Genomic DNA, 20,686 nt, shown 5'->3' on the forward strand with positions numbered 1-20,686 from the left:
TTAATTAGAATATGTTCCATTTGGGGAACAAGAGTTCAATATCCCACCATCAATTAAACAAAATGCACTCCTTTAGCTTAAGATTTAAAACCAAAATGCAGCCAAAAAAGTTTCTTCCTTGTATCTGTCAGATCACAAAAGCATCCAATACATCAGGATAAGGTTGCCAGAAAACCCTAGCACTTTCAAAACCATATTATTTAGTGCAGTGGCTTAGCGCTGAAGCTGCACCAGAAATGACACCGAGCGTAGGACAGTAAGCCTTTTTGCCAATGAATTTTCTTGTAAAGTCAACAATTATAATTTATTCTGATCCTTTGTGTCATCATATTAGTAGTTATTTTTCTGCAATCCCAGAGCAGCAACAAATAATGCCATAGAAGAGGACTGATATAATTACAGGCTGAAAAAGATAGGCCAGCACCCTTACACTCAAAACTACCCTCTGTGGCTCCTTCATACCCCATATGTTGCTAATAAAACTGTTTGAATCATACCTAGGAGACAGTTTTACTGATATTGTATCAGGTCCCTGGGTTCTTTGTATGAGATACGATGTCACCAGCACTATAACTATGCAAATTCTGTGATACAGGATCCCACTGGACACAATATTACGTACGTAATTCGCAGTATGAAACTGGGCATTAACAATAATTCTACTGTTATATAAATGAAACCACTATGTTTATTGAAAAGCTCGCCACACTACAACAAAATCAAATTTAAAAAGCAATAAAGAGCAACTGATGTGCTCATAGCAAAGATGGCAACATTGGTAGTTTTCCCCAAACAATGTAAATTTTGCTTTGTGTCCACATGACAGTGCTTTACAGAAACTTTTAGCAGTGACACTAAGCAAATGCAACCCCATCAACAATAATAATGACTTGAAATAGGAACCTACAGAACCCCACTTTAAGAAACAACCACATGATGTTCAGTAAGAATCACTGTATTCACTTACAAATGGGATTCTCAGTTTCTGCTACTAATCATGAAATAAATGAAAAAGACTAAGAACTGCAGCAGTAAGAAACCAACAGCTTGGGGATATCAACACACATCGTGCTGAAGCACCTCAGAAGAATCATCCTGTGGTCAGAAGACACCTGTGCTCCAACCCTGCATCAGATCTCTGCGTGACCTCAGGCAAACAAGGCTTCATCCCAGCTGGCATCAAGTGAAATAAGGTCCCTCATCTTTTTTCCTGCTTAACTCTGAGGCCGCTGCTTTACACACACCACATACACCTGAAAAAAAGGCAGGTCAGAGATTTTCAGAGCAGTGTTGGAATAGACAGGTGCAATGAGGAAACCTGACAGCACAGGCAGCTTGGTGCACATTCCTCTTAGCCATGTTTCCAGTGATCTCTTCCCTCCACTATTAATTTATTGGTTTGCTGCAGGTGGGGAATGCTAGAGCTTGTAAGGAGTCTATTTTTGAAAGAAATCGGGGAAAAAAGGCAACAAGCTGGCATGATAAAGTGAGTTTGGTAAAGAGCCAGACTGAGGAGGTAAAAGGATGCTATTTTGCCAAGGTGCCATGGGAATTAATAAATCAGATAATTTTGTAAGATAAATTGTACAGTAAATTTGTATTGTAAATTGTCTAATACATACAGGGAAAACCACAGCTCAGTATTCCCTGGTATTGCTTTTAATGGCTTCAACTACAGCTAGAAAACAAATGACACACAGCACAAGTAGCTAAGGAGTCTCACTCTGAGGTGCTCCAACTCTAAGTAACTAATGGAAGAAAAACAGAGTTGTAACCAGGCACTTGGTAAGAAAGATGAAGAACTGATTTATTCCTGTCACTTGTGTGCTTCCACTACAGTGGCAGTTTAAGCAGTAACTTCTAAAGTCTTCCACCACTCTCTGTGCAACACAAGAGCCATAACAGTTTTATCCTGTTTTAAAATCAATAAATAGCAGCTTAGGTGACATCTGACAAGGCAGAAAGCTCACACTTCTTCCCATGAACATTCTGCCCTCTGGTATTGCTGCTACATTTTACCATCATGCAGTTCAGAGAGAATTATATACCTATTTCCAAAGTTTAAAAAAACAACCCCCTCCTTCCCAAATATGGCCCAAAGCTGTTATGAAGCAACTTATTTTTAGAAAAAGCATTTATGCAGATACTTAATTTTAATTAATAGTCTCACTGACTTCAACATTTGCACAGCAAGACAACTCCACGCTTCAATTAAAGCCTGCACAGAAATGCTGTGCTGATTCATGGCCAAAAGCATGACAGGAACATCATTATATAAAATGCTCATAAAATTTAAAGAAAAAAAATGTAACAGGAACCTCACCTTTAAACAGAACATTAAGCACTCTCTAAACCTCACAGCTTGAGCAGAACTTGCAGGCTGCTGAATATGTGAATGCTAGGGGTAAGATGCATTCAATGCAATTATTTCAGAGTGGGCAAAAGAATTGTGGGGACAGATCTTAAGTGGAGACTACAGCAGGCCCAGGTCTCCATCCTTGGTATCTGCCATCTGCCATGGCTGGGTTTCCAGGACTGGAACATTCTTTACCAGGAAAGTGGAGGCAGTTGCACCTTTACTTCTGATCTTTTTCCATTGTTCACACAGCACATAAATGTATTTCTATCAATAACCAATATTTCTATCAATATCAAATAATTATACCCAGGCCAGTTCAATCAGATTATTCTGGGCATCTTCAGCAGACATTCACTTCCAGTGAAGAGTCACTCTGAGCTGCAATTTTGCTGTTTATAATATACCTATAATAAATCTAATTTTGAAATAATATGATACCTAAGAAACACAAAGCTTTATTTTCACTGTCTATGTAATATCATAAATTAAGCTTTACTTTTTAGGCAGAATCCATAAAGAGAACTGGCAACAATTTTTTTGTTACAATACTCTGGTCCTGTTTATAATCAAAACTGTGGCACCTGATGGCCTCTGACTCAGAATTTTAGAATTGTAAAAAAAACTCAGAAGAACAGAACAGGTAACAGAACTCAAGTAATAAACAGATAGAAAAAAAGCAGGTAAAAAAGGAACACCTGAGCGTTTTCCTACAGGAGTAATTTCTTCCCAGGATATCCACTTGTCTCCAGCTCAGCACTAGCCTTGCCAGCCTGCCCACACATGAGCTAAAATAAAGCCCAGCCAGACCTGCCTTGGCTCTGCAGAGCACCAGCTTGTGCATTTCCCCAACCGTTTCACACCTAATTTACAGAGTACATTTATCCATCCCCATATCGCTGAGATCTAACCTGGAGAGTGACTAGAATCAGAATCACTTAATTGATTAACACTTAAGTGAGATGCAGAAAGCAAACAGAACACACTGGAAGACTTTCTGAAAATGCATTATTTTTATTCTGACTCCATTAAGCAGCCCAGCACTTTTGATGGATTAATGAAAGAACTATCAAGAAATAATACAGAGGAGGAATGCTGAGAACATGCCAACACATGATGAAGTGCAGACACCTTTCTAGTAGTAATGAGTCAAGCCAGGATGTTCAGAGAACTACAGGGACATGTGAACTTGCCCACTTGATCAGTCACAGAGTTCATTTGATTTTTATGAAACAGCATTTTGGTAATTCCTCTCTGGATCACAGACTCTAGTACTCAACAATTTACAACACAGTCATTATTCCCACAAAACTCACAACACATTTTTTCACACAGAAAAGTCTACTAAACATTCAGAACTGAAAACATTCACCTTCAAATTAATACCAAAAAGCAGTCAATGAGCATGTGTATACAAGTAAGGATTATTTCCACAAACCTTGTGAAGCAAGACACAAGGTTTCATTTAAAGCAGGAACTGAAGACAAGCCCAGGAAGAGTAGGAGTAAATAAGTTTCTAAACAAACAACTTACAGAGATGCTTTTTAACAGGACCAGACAAAACATTCCTTACAGTTGCACTTACAAGCCAAAGCTGACCTCAGGCACCACACTGGGTATGGATGAGAACCTACGTGGATACTGACCTTAATACTACAGGAGCAAATTTTGCATAGGGGAGACTTGCTGTTGAACAAATGTTTTCCAATGTATTAGGCACAGAGAAGCTTTTTTTCTGCATCAAGAACCACACGTCACATTCCTTAAACTGTTTCTTTTCTTGACCAAATACACTGTGGACAACCCAGAGAGGATGCCCCTCGGTGTTCCTCTTTGAGGTTCCCATCTGCAGTTTCCACTAACAATGAAAATACATGAATTTTTCCCCCCCCTCAAAAATCAGTCAAGTGCAAAAAAAAAATATTCTAAGTGTTTAGAGACCATCAACACTAAGGTCTGATGGAGTTTTTTACTGATGTTAAATCAAGTGCCACAGAGCCCACACTAATGCAAAAACAGGGAGAGCTGAGGATGACAAGCAGCAGGAATGGCTGTGTAAGATGCATGAGAATCCTGGAACCAAACTAGTGACTGGTCTAATTTAACACAAAGGAAAATAAACACTAATTCCACACTTACCAGGCCTTCCTAGATCTACTTATGCATAAAGGAGATGAGATATATTTAACTGTGTATACCAACATCAATCACAGGTGAAGAACTTCACTTGTGACCCTGAAACATCTGCAGCTCCTCTCACAACAGGGATAACATTAAGGCCATAATTCCAAGCAGAATCACTGTCCAGCCAGACACAGAATGATGCAGAACTGTTCACTTGCATCACACCACAGTCCAGACATTTTCTCCACTTACTCCTGGACCTTTTCACCAACTCAGGAGTGAACAGACAAGGGGAAGGGAGCCGGCCCACAAAAATAATAATGGTCCACATCTCAAAACCCAAACTGTAAATCATCTCCCTGATCATAATGAAATGAACCAAAAGTTTAATAAGACTGGACACATTTTTCTTTGTCCTCCATAGACTAAAGAACAATTAAGAGGCTGGAAGCTGAAAAGTGACTTAAGCTAAAGTTACACAATTGTAACAAAATTCATTTGGCCACAGGAAAGCATTTACATATTTAACACAGGCTATTTTAAATAGATTTATATTGGCCTAAAAATAGCATCTTGAATAGATTATTATTGCAGTAAAACACTTGCTTTATACCTGAGTAACAAGATCACCAAATGTAAAAACCCCCACACACCCCATGCAGAATGTGCAGGCTCTTAATCATTTCTCTCTCTCTGCCTCAAACTCCAAGTTACAGAGCTTTAGACCACCATATTCACTTAAATAAAATTCAGACTATAATTTTCTAATATTTTCTTTACAGTTAAATACAACACTGGCCAGTGCTTACCAGGTTACAATGCTAAGCAATTCAAGTAATAATCACTATGATAAGTGTGTAATCAAATGCCCATTTGCCTTGATTTATATGAACCATCCCATTTGAAGTCACTGGGAAAGATCATATTTTTCCTGATCTGAATCAGTGCTCAGTCTGAACTTAGGCACTTCATTTTGGTTTTTTTTGCATTAACCAGAATCAGTCTTCGCACACAGTGGAAGATGCCTGGGGCTGCACAACCCTCTGCAATCTCAGCAACTGGCCCTATCATTCCCTGCGATAGTTATGCTGAAAAAAATAAGATCAACCAAATTTCCAACTGCCCTTCCAACTGTGGGAGAAGCAGATCAGCCTATTCTTCACTTCTGAAGAAAAAAGGCTAACCTTTCATATGAAATACAGATCATTAACACTGGATACACAACTATTTTGATGCTCGCTTTTTGTCTGTATAACTGGGATTTGGTTGTACCTATTTCAGGACCTTCTGTACTTTATATCTATGGTCTTTAAGGTCCCTTCCAAACCATTCTACAATATACATATATGTGTACATATGCACACACACTATTAGCTTCTTTTCAAAACTAATGTATAATGGAGGGCTGCTTACTGAATCAGAAGGCACCCATCCAATATTAAGTCATTTCTCTTATTCTCAAACTACTGTCCTGATGACAAACTATAATTTATCAAACAAGTTTCCTTGTAGTTTGCCCTGACTGCAGAAATCACTAAACCACACAGTAGGGATTGGGAAAAGTAGGTGCAGAGTGTGCCAGTTGGCTCACTAGGAAGTGTTACTTAGTTTCACCACAAGCCACAGTTACTCTGTCCCATGGAAAGAAAAATCTATTCAAGGCTGTTGACTGTCTTCTGGAATATAAAGTCTAGACCCAAAACTCATATTGTATCATCTAAATTTATGCAGCAAAACAGTGTTTAATCAAGGGTGGGGTCTGACCTAGCAACAGCCTACTACATTTCCCTTACTTCAAACATACCTAACATACAGAAAAGGACTGATGTTGTATCAGTCTTTACAAACAGCAACACTGGCAAATAAAGTACATTATTTGGGGAGTCAAAACCCATTTAAGTAAAATTTGTGGCTCAAAAACAGCTCAATCTTTTTTACATTTTGAGACTGCTTTAAGAATATAATTGCTTTCTTTGAATATGACATAATACCTGCCAACTCTCCAAAAAGTGGAGAATAAAAGGAGTTTCAGGAAAGATTTGGGGTTAGAAGACACCAGTATCAGAGTAATGAGACAGTTACCTGATGAAAGCAGAGATGGTGAAAAATATGATCAAATCTGTGTAGAAAAGTGGTTAACGGGGGAAAGGAGGTTGGGATTGAAGGCTTAAACCTAGCAAACTGAAAATATAAAAATTTTGATCCCCTGAATTTTTATGCAATTTAATGCTTGGAAAACAGAGACACAGCTTCAGCCAGGAGGCCAAGAACTACTTAAGGGCTGAAACACCATAAAACACTTAGGTCAGACTGGCTTTCATGCCATACCACAGAGTACAACAGAAGAGTCTCAGCAGAAGTAAGTCCTCCTCCTTTGTAAACCCACCACCATATCAAAATAACATCACTAACATTTGAGGTTCAACCTCTCCCACACCCATGTCTTGGATGACCTGCTTGGAAGAGCACTATTCCCTAAATCTTCAAACAAGTCTGGGCTAAGGAGGTATGCACATCCAAAACAGAGATTTAAAACATAGCAACTAAAAATGCCCCAACATCCCCATGTACTATTCATTGCCTGGAAACAAAGCTCAATAACAGAAATTATGATTTTTATTGACAACACAATTTTGGGTACTAGAGAGGCTGAATGAAATCACATCATTTGCTTTTGTGCAAACTCTCACATTATGTAAGTTAGATGCAAACACAGTTATGGGAACAACTGACTTCTCATTTCTAAGTGTGTCCACATTCCAATTAGAATAAAATCATAGAATTCCCAAGTATCTGAAAAGAAAACTACATTAAATTATGAGAATTCCAAAGTCAAACACCCACTTTGAGAAGTACTTTAGCCTGATTTGCACTCACCTGATCTACACTCACCTTTTTTCAGAGACTAACTGCAGAAACAGCACCCAAAAATTATATTTTTGACATAAATGATAATTTCTTAGGCTCATTCTTTTCTATTCCATTCCATATTCTTCCAAATAAAAACTGCCCAAAAATACTTTGCATGAAAAACTAAATGTTCCCAGTGACAACTCTGATCACATCATTCTTTGCACACAAAAACTGAAAGATACAACAACAGCAAGAACCACGAGTTATTCTTATAACTTCAAGACTAAACCCTAAATATAGTAGGTTTTCAAATTCTCTTTCCTAAAATTCAAGTAATATGGTCATCGCTTTAACCAAAAGCCAGCAAAGTACAACTTGTATTGTGCTGCAGGCCATAAAGGGAATGTTCTTTATTTGAGTCATGGTTGGATGAAGATGAAAAGTAGTTTTAGAAAATTTACAACAGTTTTGACACTACTGTGTGTTTCTCGTTACAAGTTATCCCTCTCTATTTATCAGACTGACTCCAGACCTTTCATTACCTCCAAAAAGACAATTTTTATCAATTCTTCATGTCCTTATAGCTAACCATAGGAAACTGCATAGAATACAGGGAAAAACCCTAGTTGAGAAAGAACATGGATAAGAGAAGGACCACAGTGGCTGCTTCACTAAGGCAAGAGAAGCTACAGTTTAAAAGCAACATTTAGCAATTAATTTACCTTTAGCACAGCACTCAAGTGACACTGTGTTCCCATTTATCTATCCTCAGTAACCAGTCTGCTATAAAAAAAAAATTTCCCAAGTAAAGAGATTTTACTTAAAATTATCAGATGCCCTTTCTCCTCTTCTCCACCCTAAACTGACACATCACCAGCACTGCTTCCAGTACTTCACAGCAGAGACCTGTATTCTGCTTGTGAATCCCATGGAAATCTTTATTTCTCTACCCCAAGCAGAGCTTTCCTCAAAATTAAACTGTTCTTAGACTCATTTCTGGAGAGTATTTGGGAGGCTTGGTTTCACAAGAAACAGGTTGTGCTCACCTGCCTGTGGCAGTCTTCGTTCACTTTGTAAACTGAGACACTGGGTTTACAACAGTCTCAGTCATGGAGCAGTTTCAATACTTAATCTTCTAAATTTGACTTTCTGAAAGATGAATTACCAGCCTTCATGTCAGTCTTTACTGACTGCACCAAGATGCAAATACAGGTCTACAACATGACTACATTATTTTATTGCAGGGCAAACACCAGCCTGCAGGAAATATCCCTGACGTGAGACTGTGCAGGTGCCTCGAGGAGCCACCATGACAAGGAATTTTTTAAACAGAACCTGAAAGGGCAAGGAGAGCCTACAACTGATTCTGGAGCTTCCCAGATGATCCCAGGATGCTAAAGCAGAGGTAGAAATGTAGGTAGTCTGTCACCACATGCAACAAAGCCTTGCAGGAGCAAACAGAGCTCCGACCTTCCTGCAAGGTGCCACAGCTCCAACTTAGAGGTAAGGCCTGTAAGAGACAAGTGACTGCTGCTGTTTTCAAAGACTTGAGACTTAAAGGCTTGGTTAGCCAAAGATTTTCTCTCCTTTTTTTCAGATACTGTTTTCTGTGGGATAACAAAAACGCTTCCAACTTAGGTGATTCTTCAAAGGACTTCAGGGAACAGCTGGAGATCTTGGCAAGATGCTGGACAGTAACACAAAGGCATGAAACACCTACACTGCAATAAGATCAGCTCAGACAAGATGTCCCAACTTGGACATACAATTAAGTGTCCCATTAATTTTCTTGCATCTGTGTACAAAGACTTTATGTGCTTACATGAAAACTCAGTAAATTAAAGCTAACATGACATGAGCTACAACAGCACTTTTCTACCTATGAGAAAGAATCAAACCATTGTTCCTATAATTTCTTTTCCCATGATTTAAAAGGGTTTCTGTACACCTTCTTTGTGAAATAAACTGAGTAATCATTACCTCATCACAACATTTTCCAAACACTTATCACTATGCACTGCTCACAAAGAAGAATCACTAAAACCTTTCCTCTCAAAGCAAGACAGAAGCAAAGGCTTTGTCACTTCTTCACATAACAGAAGTTCTCTGAGCAGTTTACCAAAAAATCAAGATATATTATTTCTCAAAGCAAAATAGCACATTGCACTTGGAAGATGTGTGCTCTCCATACTGAATAACACCTGTTACATACCTGAAGGGGTTTCTTGAGCAAGCCAAGTCTCCCCAGGTGGTAATTACACTGATCAAATCATCCCCATACATGTTGAAAAAACAGAGAGCAAGAAGTAAAGGTAGTTTTTAATAGATCAACAGCTTCTTCTAAATTCATTCAGCACATGAAAAGAATAAACATGGAAAATTCTGGCAATACATTAAGGCAATTCTTACACCCAAACAATCTGATAATGTAACATTGTGTACCAAGCCAGTTTTTTTCATAAATAATGATCTAAACAGAATACTAGTCAATTCACCAAAAGATATCAAAGATACCCCTTTATTACAAATGATCCAAGTATCCCCCTTGAGGCTATGACTATCAGAAAACATTTAGTTCTCTCCAGCCAATAATTTTTGGATCTGTTTTATTATGAAACTGTAACACATTTTCAATAACTTTTAGCCTTGCTATACAGAGCAACACAATTTCCCAGAACCCTTTGGAAAAACCTGACACACAAAATGATTCTCAGTCAACTTGTGTATCATTAAGCTGAAAAAAACCCATATATCGGATCATTTGATCACTGGAGAGAATGGCAAAGTATTGGGAGCTTCAGGACAGATGGACGAACTTCAGGTCATATAAAACACTACCAAGGCTGTATTTGAAGAAAAATGTGAAAGTTTGTGAAAGTGCCCCAGGTGAAAATACTTTGTGTTGCTAAGAAACATCATCCCCGATGATGGATGAATTAAATTGTCTCAGTTAGCAGAGCCAACTCCAGGCATCCCTCGTTTATTAGGAGAATGTTTTCTTGTACTGGTAATTTATTTCAACAGCTACATACAAATAAAAAGCCCTACCTTAAAATGAAACTGAGAATTTCAGACTTGCATTATTGATGCTAGAAAACAGATTAGTTTACATCTTGAACAGAATTTAATAGCTAACATTTAACAATGTAAACTCTAAAAATGAATATTAATACATCCAGACTATTAAGAACTTACTTTAGGATAATCTGCAGTGAAATATACTGTTCAACTTCCAAAATTACTCTATGTACAATCTAGTGAAGAACAAAACTCTTCAAATATTTCCAAGCACTGAACATTATCAATATTCAGGTAATCAAATTTTAAACATCACTGAGAGAAAAGCATATTCATTTGTCCTGTATTATGATGACAGCAACATAAAAACTGTGCATGAAAGAAACTATGCAAACCACCTGCTTTGGTCATGTGGACACTGTCTTAATGTTTCATCCAGTTACTTTCTTGATGTCTTACTTACAGTTTCTCCTGCAGGACAGATTTGTGAACTTAGAGCAGTGTATCTTTGCTTTTCTGAAGTGTTTGCTGCTGAACTCCCACAGATCATACCTGCTTCACCTGCCATGCACTGCATTGAGCGAAGTCCTTTCAAAGGTACAGGGGGAACAAAGGAAGGCCACTGACTTCTCTCTTCCCACCATCTGCACATCAGGCCAGAGGAGCTCACCTGAAAGGGGAAAGAACAGCAAGCACATCTCACCTGGCACAGCCTTCAGAGCAGGACTCAACAGCGGAGGAGAAGCACAGCGAGCAGGGAGCCCCAATGTAAGAACAGTCCCGAGGTCAGGAGCAGCCCCACAACTGCTGTGCAGAGATGAGGGAAAGGGCAGGGCTTCCTTCATAACCCAGAGAGAAATATGCACAATTTTATGCCACCCAGAAACCAACACAGTTGCTGCACTGAAAACAAACCAAGTGCAAAGACCCATTTTCCAAGAACACAGCTGGCAAAGGGGAGAGTCATTAAAGAAAATGAATTTTCATTTGTCTGATGCCAAGGCTTTGGGGTTTTTCTTCCTATTTGCTAGATTGTGTTCTAATGATTTCAGGTTAGAAGTCCCAAATTTTAGGCCTACAGAGTCCAATTTAAGGAAAAAGGTGGAAAACCCTCTATAAACTGTTCTTTGGATCACATCACAGCTTCCAAGTCAGAAATTACCATGCACAGTTACATGCCAGTAATACACTCAGCTAGTCAATCCACAGAGCAGCCAGAGAGGCTCTTCATCCCAAATAACCCCACCACAGAGCAGAGTTACCACCAGAGAGCCCGAGGAGAAGTATTTAACAATGATACCAATTTGGCTGCACTAGAGGAGATGTGTTTCCTGTGGGCCTAATAAGGAGGAGCTTTACAATCTGAGCAGAAGCCTTTCAAAACCTCAGAGGACATGTCTTATCTATACCACTTCTGCTTCTGGAATCCCAGAAATCCTGAAGACAGAAGGCAGATCAGACTGCAGCTTTCCTAGGCACAGATGTTGCAATCACATCTGCCTTAACTGTAAGCCACAGTCCTTGTGACTTCCCAACTCTGTCAGCATCTCTTAGTTGCTTTGGTTCTGGAAACACCAAAAGGCAGAGGATAAGTGTTTCTGATCACATCAGGTGTAGTAAAACACCAACATACAAGAAACACATCTACAGATTATGTTCCAAGCAAGTATCAATAAAGAGAAGGTTTTTGAAGCAGAGAGCATTTCTTCCCTTCCTCCCTTCTCCACATGCTTCACAAAACAACACTTCAAATCAGACCTGACTGATCAAAGTCTTTTCTTAAAAGTGTTGACCTAGCAGCCATGAAGAATGACCATTCATGGGTCAGACACAGAAGTATAATTAAAGATAACTTTTACACACCCCTCAGAGAAACTGAGTCATCACTGACCCAGGAGTGCAGATCCACAAAAACATTCTCCAAGCTGTTTTCTTTTAACTCATTAAAAATTCCCTCCCTAAACACCTATAGCTACAAGATGTCAGATCTAATTTGGCCAGTTTCAGGTTTTGCAGTGCAAGACTGGCACAGACAGAAAGAACCAAGACCAGCAATGGCCCCAAAGACAAAGAGAATCAGAGCACAACCCAGCTGTTCTGTGACTCCAGCTCTAAAGGTTGGGTCTGCAACAAGGAACAGGTTGCAGGACTCTGAATATAATAAGCTTCTTCCTCTTGGCATTTTCAGTGCAGGATTATTTAATGTTTTCATTTATTACTTGGATGATGAACAATACAGTTGCAAAATTTGGTAGTTACCTGGGAAATGCTGCAAGCATTCTGGGAAAAGAGTTAGAATTGAGAAAAGTGGGACTAAGGGATTAACAACAGAACTGAAACTGGAGTTTTAATACTGAACACCTAAATTTTAAAAATCCAATTTATAATAATAATGATAGGAGCATCATATACAAAAGATGGTAAGATTCATTCTGTACATCACTGATACTAAGGTTGTAGACTATGTTCAGGTCTCAATACAGATAAAGGAAACAAGAGCTCAGAAGAAAACCTAAGCAATCTGGAAGAGTTACACAGCAAGTAAAAAAAAAGAAAAAAGGTAAGAAAGAGGAGACAGACTTCAAAACAGGTTAACAGCAGTTACAAGAATCACACCCCACTACTGCAATATCCACAGCAGGAAAAAATAAAAAAAAAACAACCCAAGAAGCTTAACAGGTTAGGAAAAAAATTAGAATAGTATTAGAGGAAATATGTTACCTCTAGGGATAGCTAAACAAGGGATTAGGTTATGGAGGGGTTACACAAATCTCCACTGATTGTTTTTAAGACCTAGTAAGAAGAACATGTCAGGAATGGCCTGTACATCTCTCTCTGGCTTGACACTGAACTACACGCTCACACATACAGTACAGGGCCTCAGCACAGAGCAATGACCTCCAGAGATCCCTGTTTTCTTTCCTAAACTTAAAGGCTGCACAAGTTTAGGCTCCTGCCAGGCAACTCAGCAGGTGACCTGACTGCTCCTTAGAGCTCCAAGCAGGCTTTTGATATCTCTTTTCTAAATAGCACAGGCAGGCTGTGATTGACAATGTTCTCTCACATGAAGCATGCTACCTTAAATGTGGAATACTCGGAACGATCTGCCAGGGAAATAAAGTCAAGGTACAGAGAAGGCAACAGCAACTGATCCCAGGAATCCAGTTCTGGGAAGGAAATCACAACTGCCAAATCAGGCAAGGATGCACATCCCATTAGCACCTAGAAATACAGACAGTTACATTTTCTCTGCTAGCACCTCCAATAAACAAGCCTTAATAAAAAGAAGTATTTAACAAAGTACTTAGAGAAATAAGGAGGGAAGGTTTGACGTTCCTAAGCTTATTTTCGCAGCAGTATGAAAGGAAATGAGGTAGAGTCAGAGCTAATTCTCCTTATATAATTTCACATGGAATGATTAGTTCTGCCCCAACAGTAACAGCTTTCCAGAGGGTCCTACTTGTCGCCAAGATTGCATACAGATGCTCTAAGTGTAGCTTCCCTATTCTCCACTGACAACCAACTTAAAAGGCCAATATAATATTCATTTTACTATAGAATGAAACTCACAGCGTGAATAGTAAAATAATGTCAGAGCTACCATGAAACTGCAGTTGCATGTTGGGGGCTGTGACTTTTAAAAGTTTAATCACAAAATGGATTCACAGAGAAGAACTTCAAGAGCAGCCTGGTGCTTCAGCAACATCCCGTGGTCACTAAGGTTGTCCAAAAGCTGTGGCTGGACAAGGAGAGGGCAAAGGCACAGAGGAGCATTCGTGTCACATGCCCTGCTGAATATTTTCCTTTAGAAGGCAGGTTTCAATCATTACTGTGTTAATGCACCCCCTCTCTTAAGCCTGATTAGGACAGACATTCCACATGCTGAAGGTGGTGGAATTCCTAAGTCACCTGGGTCACTTCTGGGTGAAATACCAATTACTGGTAATTTATCACAACAAGGCCTACAAAAAGAAAGCCCTAAAAGACACCCCTCAGCCCAATGGTGAACATATCACACGGATAATCCTAAAACTCTTCGCAAAAAAAAACTTGTAATAGGTATTAGTACTCTTATAAAGCACTGCAGTGCTTTGTGTTTAATCCTTGAATAGACACTGGTAGAAAAGCCATACTCAATTCAAAAATTTCTACCACAAATTCCAGCTCAGCTACTTCTCCTGGTTTTTAGAATATATACATTTCAAATATACATAATAGTAAATTTAACTATCGATGAAAAATTTAAATCACATGCCAAAACAGCATGCAAAATAATAGCATATGAACTTTAAATGTGTGTGTTTTGCAGTTTTTAGCACAACCATTTGTTTTACAAAAGACCTACAGATTAAATACAAAGTACACTATTAGTTTTAGGCACAAGAACAGCCATTTTTTATGCCTTGCCAGAAATAATGACTAATTAGGCCAGCACCACCCTGCAGTCATTTCCATAAATCTTGCCTTTACATTTAAATCACACAACAAGAAGAAAACTGACTTAACAACAACAAGAGCATATTTCTCATTAAAGTTTTCTTAAAGCAAGATCAGGACAAGAAATTATTCTGTAAAGTCAACAAGCTGATGTTATTGCTTATTTGGAGAACTTCAACTCAGACCAAACAGAAGTTTTACTCTGAAATTTGCTGTATTAAACTGCAATCCTGCAGTCAGACAGGGAAAACTTTCAACTGGGAAATCACAAAACACAGAATTTCACAGGATTTTTATGGATTTCTTATTTTGCAAAGTCATCTCACAGCATATTCCTTATGTAAACCTTGAAAAGAACCAGAACATAAAAGATGCAATATGTTCAACTACTTGTTGAATTTTTGTTTTCTGGCATATTTGTATGCAAAGTAAATATTAAAGCAGAAAGACACATAGGAAATACGATTCAGATGAAATGAGGGGCTGTACTTAAGATTTTTGTTTTTAAATTATGGGAATTATGGTGCTTCTGAAAAATCACTTGTTTAATTATATATACTGGGAAAAATACTTATAAAAACACCTTATTTTCACAATGCAACAGGGATTTTAGTTCTATTTTATTTACAAAGGTGTCACCTGGTAAATAACACCAATAAAACAGATTCAAGATTTATATAGGCACATACTCCACAATAAAATTATTAACACACAACTCTGAAGTTAGCTTTTTTCCCTCCCCCAAAACTGATTGGAAAGAACAGGAAAAAGGGGATATTTTTCTAAGAGGTGGTCTGGAAATGGAGCTAAGTCACACCATCACTGCTCTGCCTAATCATCCATTCTGAGTTTTAAGCACTCCCAAACATTTCCTTTTGCATGTATGCACAGAGGTTTATGATATTCTGGAAGTTCTTCCATACAATGGCTTTACAACAGGTCTGTTTCTAATATGTACATTTTATTAGGCTTTAGGAGGATTAACCAAAATTCTTAGTTCTTGAGGAAAATAAGGCCTGGCAACAGCAAAGTCCTCAGCCTTCATTCCAACATGCTTGACCACTGAATCCTGCCAGGGTGAGTCATGCCCAACACGGGACATGGATTCCATCCCAAGAAGGAATAAAACACTGAATCGTATTAAATCTGCATCCAATTACTTAGGCGTGAACTCGAAGGGTGTGTTTTTATCTCAATGACAGCTTCTAAAAATGACTGTGAAAGAAATCTTGCACTCTGGATGGTGTTTTATCCATCAAGACCATGACCACCACACATTTTCTGTTGCCAGAGGCATGGCCAAAGTGACCTTCTTAAGAACCACTGCTGCACCTCCAAGAAGAAAACATTCCCATGGCATTTAGGGCAATTTCATACTTGTAATATTGAGCATCAGTAACACAGACAACCTGCCGCACAAGCAGGCACTGACTGCCCAAAAATAATTTTGGAACAAAACTGGAAAACAGCACGTGAAGCCACACTGGTCACACTGTTGTAGAGCCACAATACATACAGATGTTTTCAGATGCAAAACTAACTAAATTCCCCTTTTTTTGGGCACCCTAACATTAATTTTTTCACAATTCAGCAAATTACATATGTAATAAATTTTGCACATTTGATTATATGCAATATGTAATACACACACAGATATTTAAATCAAAGTTGCTTATACAAGATTGACTTACTTTGGGATTTATGTATCACAACTGCTTGTGTTCTATGTTTGGACCCTAAAACAATAATTATTGGGGGGGGGGGGGACCAAACCACACTTTGTGCCTGGCCTTGCCTGTTTTCCTCCAACTTCTGCATTTCATCATTAATGTTACATACTTCACTGTTAATTTTAGACATTCCTCCCGTTCTCATTTGGACATCAAAGAGCTACTTGTACCCAAAATACCAGCAATCTGAAATCCTGGCTTCCCTACTTATTGTCACTTATAACTTGAAAAGATCTTTGATTTCTTGCCTACAGGAAATATTGCTGATCAAAAATAAAACATATATATGCTCCCATGAATTCCTATAGATGGGGTCCAGGATTTACAATAATAGACTGAAGACATGGTTTTCAGATTTACATTTCCTACTCTGCCTGGTGCTTCACACGTTTATTTTTACTTTCACATCTGACATGCAGCAATATGGCCAGCTAAGGTGTACGTTTAAGACATCCTTTGATATAAATCCATGGAGAAGTGAAATTCACACCAGGTTCTGTGTCCTTGCAGCACTCAGGCCCCGCTTCCCCACCGATAACTGCTCCGCTTACGGATGGCTGGGGGCAGCCCAAGGCTGGCTCTCCACAGCCCCTCGTTAACAATTCTGCCACCAAAGATTAAAGTGATCTTCCTGCTTTACAAACTCGGGAGAGAACATTTCTCACATACAAATGGCAAAGAAAACCAACATGGTAGCCAGCTTTTTTTCTTTCTGAAATGCATGCTGCATGAGTTCCTAACAGCCTTGAGTATATATTTAGAGTTTACCCTTCAGTTTTGCAATTTTTTTAAATTAAACATAATAGTGAGTTATACAAGCAATTCCAAACAATGAGAGACTCACTCTGTTCAAGTCAGCAAATCATTTGCTTTGCTTTTGTTACTACTCCCACTACACAACAGCTCCTGTCTCAAGCAGTAGAACAGTCAACACTAAGATGTAGTTATTTATACCAGCATTACAGAATAGAATCATTCAACAGTTCGGGTTGGAAGAAAACTTAAAGATCATCTCATTCCAATTCCCTGTCATGGGCAGGGACACCTTCCACTAGACCAGGTTGCTCCAAGCCCTATCCAGCCTGGCCTTGAACATTTACCACTACTACAACTAAGAATAACACACATACCACTAAAAATCAAACCTTAAAATATATTTTCAGTGTGTTTCCCTACAACAGAACACAGTTCTGTTCATGCAGGAATGTATATGTTACATATGCCAACCCAATTTTTATAGAAACAGCAGTTACCACATTCATTTAACCAGGTAACATATCAAGTCTATGGACAAGACTTCCTCATTGCAACTGGAAGAGATAATTCAAGACAATATTCCAGATCAAATATTTGCTCAACAGCTGTAGGAGAGATGCTTTACCACCATGGCTCTCCCAACCTGGACTTCATGGGATTGTTTTGGACAAACATATTCTGATCTTGTGAAGCCAAACAATGAGATGCATATATACTTCACTTCTCTTCTGTACGTTAGATTCCAGCTTACAGACAGTAAGGAATTTAAATACAGCAGCTAGCTCTAGAACTCCTGGCCTTCTCTATGTCAGGAAGTGCTTGGCATTATTACAGCTTCCAACAGCCATTCAGGTTTTGCACAAGCAGCTGATTCCAAGAACCCCAAGTGAAGGAAAGTACACCAAAAAAGTGCTGCTTTGATGATAAAAATCATCTATTTAGACACTTTCACCAGTGCAGGACATTGGTCAGAGACCACAAACCTTCACTGCTCTGATCAAAATAGAAAGGAACAAAGTCAATTCTGGAAACTGGGACAAAGGCCTAAAATGCTCAAGGCATGTGGCTCTGAGCTATGGGCTCAAAGCACTTTGCAGTCACAGGGCATAGAAAACATTTATAAAAAGCTAAACCAGGAACTTTTTGTTTTCATATTCTCAAATTTTATTGAGCAAAATGTTTGAGGATAGTTTATTGCTTTTACCGGCCACTCCAAAGTGGGCCTCCAGCCAGCTAGGTCTTTAAAATATGTCTATATCTCTGGTTTTAAAACAATGTTAAGGAAGTTGTATAACTTTTACACTGGCATCTGAGTGACTTAGCAGCAAAAGCGACAGGTTTCAGCTGTAACACAGGCACTTTGCAAGCTACAAGGCACCACTTTCCCAACAGCACCTGTTGCACTTGGTATCGATCCTAATGCAGGCAAGGGATCCACAAGGGTTAATTAACAGGTGTGTAACTCAGGGCAAATCCCAGGAGACTGAAATTCAGGTGTACCAGAAATCAAACTGTGCATTTTATCAGCTGAGGGAGGAAGTTAGCGCTCCGTTTGTAAAGTACTAACACGCTGAGCTGAGCAGAGCTCTCTCCCTAGGCTCCTATCATTAAACGGGGAAACTGACCAGAAAGTTTGCAAACAAGTCAATTACAAAGCATACTTATATATTGCTACATTTGTAAACACCAAGGTGTTTATACTATGTTGAGAATAACCTTCACTTTCTTATATACGTACAAACCCCAAATAAAAGCACTGATTTAAAATCCAACATGCCCTTAATTGATTTGTGCAACCTGGATTCACAGCATTTGAACTGACTATAATACACCTGGACTTTCAAGAAGGGGAAAAAAGGATGAGGCAGGAATACACTCTACATTAGGCTTCGAAAGCCTCAATTAAAATTCAAAATTGTACTTTGTATAGAGGCTCCTTACATAAAAACCCTGTCATGGTTAAGATTTAAGGTTAACCAGGTTAATAGAGTCCAATAAAATAGCTCTATTGAATTATGCTAAGCCATTGTTATAACCCACACTAAAATCTGCTACCTGACTATTGGGCTCAACTCTGAACCATAAATTAAGCTTCAAACTCTTTTCTACGCTTCTTTAAAAAAAGAAAGCATATGCTTTTGCACCTTTAAAAGGTTTCTCTCCTCCAGTCTGCTACTCCAGTCACCACAGTCATGTGTTAAAAAACTTGTGCAGACCTGCCAAGTCCCATTCATCCCAGACACACTTTCCTAAAGTTGGGATATGTTTATAAAGTAGATTTAAGCAGCTCCTCTGCTGCAAAGTGTTCTGTTCCACGGCATTCTTAGCTTAAAATAATAAAACCGATATCCTAAAATATACACATTTTGTAAAAGTAGTATTTTTTATGTTTTTGTTTTTCTTCTTCTATAAAGCCTGATGGAATGCCAAAACTAAGGGTGCAATTTTTCCAGACAGCTTCACCAGCAGAAGTGCTTATACGTATAAACATTTTAATTTTGATACGTGGAATCAACCCGGGTTCGGATTTCGCCGCTCCCTTTAGCTGCTCACAAAAAGCAGCCCCTGCCCTGCACACCTTGTATGTCAAAGCAGAGGGGCAAAAGAAGAGCGTCTGTAAGAAACACCCTCCCCACGAGCACTCCGAACGCGCGGGCCCCGGCGGCGGCTGCGGCGCGGTTCCCCCGCGGGCCCAGGCCCGGCCAGGCCGCGCTCCCCGCCCGGCCCCGGGAAGAGGCCGGAGCCGCCGCAGCCGCTGCCCGCGTTCCCGGCCCCGCCGGCAGCCATGTTAGAGCGGCGGGAGGCGGCACCGCGGCTCCCCGGGGAGCGGCCCCTGCCCGCCCGCGGCGCTCGGGGCACGGAGGCCGGGTTCCCCCGCCCAGCCGCGGGCCCGTGCTCGGCGCGGCCGCAGGTGCCGGGAGCCGCGGCGGGCGGAGCCGGCTCCTCTGGCTCGCCTCGCCCAGCGCGGCGGAGCTCGCCCGGAGCCCCCTCTCCGCCGCCGGTCCTGCCGCCGAGTGCCCGCCCCGCTGACCCCTTCCCTCCCTCCCGGCTGGCGCGGGCGGCCCCGCTCCTCACCCCACCCCGAGGGCGCTCACCTCCTCCTCACTCCCTCCTGGAGACCGTCGGCACCGACGCGCCGGCGTCCCGGCCCCTCCCTCAGCTCAGCGCCGGCCCCCCCTTCCGCCCCGCCGCCCGGGGACCCTCCCTGCCCGCGGGGACAGCGGGACGGGCCCCGGGGGCTCCGCCAGGGACAGCCCGGCTGCCGCTGCGGGGCACGGGGAGAAGGAACCCAGAGCGAAGTGATGGGGCGGGAACCAGACCGTGCGAAGAAAGCGATGAACCCCTTTGCTAGAGTTTTGGGAGTAGGGAGGGGTGGGAAGAATATATAACAAGGAGTTGTGCACCAGGTGGG

The 20,686-nt window shown here is 40.2% G+C and overlaps 1 protein-coding gene across 5 annotated transcripts in view; it reads right to left on the reverse strand.

Moving 5' to 3' along the window:
* GTDC1 (glycosyltransferase like domain containing 1) overlaps window positions 1-20,419 on the reverse strand; it is a 171,757-nt gene extending 151,338 nt beyond the window's left edge. For 2 of the 5 annotated variants that reach the window (XM_082284744.1, XM_082284748.1), the window contains exons 1-2: window positions 20,370-20,390; window positions 10,904-11,021 (exon numbers count right to left, since the gene is read on the reverse strand). The gene's annotated coding sequence lies outside the window, so the exon portion shown is untranslated. The other 3 variants (XM_082284745.1, XM_082284746.1, XM_082284747.1) reach the window with 3 other exon arrangements.
* Between the last annotated feature and the right edge of the window lie 267 nt (window positions 20,420-20,686).

The sequence above is a fragment of the Coloeus monedula genome (genome assembly GCF_965178545.1).
Source record: "Coloeus monedula genome assembly, chromosome: 7".
NCBI lineage: Eukaryota > Metazoa > Chordata > Aves > Passeriformes > Corvidae > Coloeus > Coloeus monedula.